The sequence below is a fragment of the Triticum aestivum genome, unplaced genomic scaffold (genome assembly GCF_018294505.1).
Source record: "Triticum aestivum cultivar Chinese Spring unplaced genomic scaffold, IWGSC CS RefSeq v2.1 scaffold58767, whole genome shotgun sequence".
Classification (NCBI taxonomy): domain Eukaryota; kingdom Viridiplantae; phylum Streptophyta; class Magnoliopsida; order Poales; family Poaceae; genus Triticum; species Triticum aestivum.
In genome coordinates this window covers 59,682-62,399 of record NW_025226152.1, presented here as the reverse complement: position 1 = coordinate 62,399, position 2,718 = coordinate 59,682, and positions in this window count along the sequence as shown.

The window sequence follows — 2,718 nt, the reverse complement described above, 5'->3', positions numbered from 1 at the left end:
ATTATGTTTATGCATCTTGTTTACTTAGAACGACGGTAGTAAATAAGATGATCCCGTACAACAATTTCAAGAAGTGTTCTCCCCTAACTGTGCACCGTTGCTAAAGTTCGTCGTTTTGAAGCACCACGTAATGATCGGGTGTGATAGATTCTTACGTTCACATACAACGGGTGTAAGACAGTTTTACACATGCAAAACACTTAGGGTTAACTTGACGAGCCTAGCATGTACAGACATGGCCTTGGAACACAGAGACCGAAAGGTCAAACACGAGTCGTATGGAAGATACGATCAACATGGAGATGTTCACCGACGATGACTAGTCCGTCTCACGTGATGATCGGACACGTCCTAGTCGACTTGGATCGTGTAACACTTAGATGACTAGAGGGATGTCTAATCTGAGTGGGAGTTCATTGTAATAATTTGATTAGATGAACTTAATTATCATGAACTTAGTCTAAAAACCTTTGCAAATATGTCTTGTAGATCAAATGGCCGCCGCTCAGGTCAACATGAACTTCAACGCATTCCTAGAGAAAACCAAGCTGAAAGATGATGGTAGCAACTATACGGACTGGGTCCGGAACCTGAGGATCATCCTCATAGTTGCCAGGAAACAATATGTCCTAGAAGGACCGCTAGGTGATGCACCCGTTCCAGAGAACCAAGACATTATGAATGCTTGGCAGTCTCGTGCTGATGATTACTCCCTCGTTCAGTGCGGGATGCTTTACAGCTGAGAACCGGGGCTCCAAAAGCGTTTTGAGCAACACGGAGCATATGAGATGTTCGAGGAACTGAAACTAGTTTTCCAAGCTCATGCCTGGGTCGAGAGATATGAAGTCTCCGACAAGTTCTATAGTTTTAAGATGGAGGAAAATAGTTCTGTCAGTGAGCACATACTCAAAATGTCTGGGTTGCACAACCGCCTGTCCCAGCTGGACATTAACCTCCCGGACGAGGCGGTCATTGACAGAATCCTTCAGTCCCTCCCACCGAGCTACAAGAGCTTTGTGATGAACTACAATATGCAGGGGATGGTGAAAACTATTCCTGAAGTATTTTCAATGCTGAAGTCAGCAGAGGTAGAAATCAAGAAGGAACATCAAGTGTTGATGGTCAATAAAACCACTAAGTTCAAGAGGGGCAAGGGCAAGAAGAACTTCAAGAAAGACGGCAAGGATGTTGCCGCGCCCGGTAAGCCAGTTGCCGGGAAGAAGTCAAAGAATGGACCCAAGCCTGAGACTGAGTGCTTTTATTGCAAAGGGAAGGGTCACTGGAAGCGGAACTGCCCCAAATACTTAGCGGACAAGAAGGCCGGCAACACTAAAGGTATATTTAATATACATGTAATTGATGTGTACCTTACCAGTACTCGTAGTAACTCCTGGGTATTTGATACCGGTGCCGTTGCTCATATTTGTAACTCACAGCAGGAGCTGCGGAATAAGCGGAGACTGGCCAAGGACGAGGTGACGATGCACGTCAGGAATGGTTCCAAGGTCGATGTGATCGCCGTCGGCACGCTACCTCTACATTTACCTACGGGATTAGTTTTAAACGTCAATAATTTTTATTTAGTGCCAAGTTTGAGCATGAACATTGTATCAGGATCTCGTTTAATACGAGATGGCTACTCATTTAAATCCGAGAATAATGGTTGTTCTATTTATTTGAGATATATGTTTTATGGTCATGCTCCGATGGTCAATGGTTTATTCTTAATGGATCTCGAACGTAATGTTACACATATTCATAGTGTGAATACCAAAAGATGTAAAGTTGATAACGATAGTCCCACATACTTGTGGCACTGCCGCCTTGGTCACATTGGGGTCAAGCGCATGAAGAAGCTCCATGCTGATGGACTTTTAGAGTCTCTCGACTATGAATCATTTGACACATGCGAACCATGCCTCATGGGCAAAATGACCAAGACTCCGTTCTCCGGAACAATGGAGCGAGCAACCAACTTGTTGGAAATCATACATACCGATGTGTGCGGTCCAACGAGCGTTGAGGCTCGCGGAGGATATCGTTATGTTCTCACTCTCACTGATGACTTGAGTAGATATGGATATGTCTACTTAATGAAACACAAGTTTGAGACCTTTGAAAAGTTCAAGGAATTTCAGAATGAGGTAGAGAATCAACGTGACCGAAAAATAAAATTCTTATGATCAGATCCTGGAGGAGAATATTTAAGTCACGAATTTGGTACGCACTTAAGAAAATGAGGAATCGTTTCACAACTCACGCCGCCTGGAACACCTCAGCGTAATGGTGTGTCCGAACATCGTAATCGCACTCTATTAGATATGGTGCGGTCTATGATGTCTATTACTGATTTACCGCTATCATTTTGGGGATACGCTCTAGAGACAACTACATTCACTTTAAATAGGGCACCGTCTAAATCCGTTGAGACGACACCGTATGAATTATGGTTTGAGAAGAAACCTAAGCTGTCGTTTCTAAAAGTTTGGGGATGCGATGCTTATGTCAAGAAACTTCAACCTCAGAAGCTCGAACCCAAGTCGGAAAAATGCGTCTTCATAGGATACCCTAAGGAAACCATTGGGTATACTTTCTACTTAAGATCCGAAGGCAAGATCTTTGTTGCCAAGAACGGGTCCTTTCTGGAAAAAGAGTTTCTCTCAAAAGAATTAAGTGGGAGGAAAGTAGAACTTGATGAAGTACTGCCTCTTGAAACAA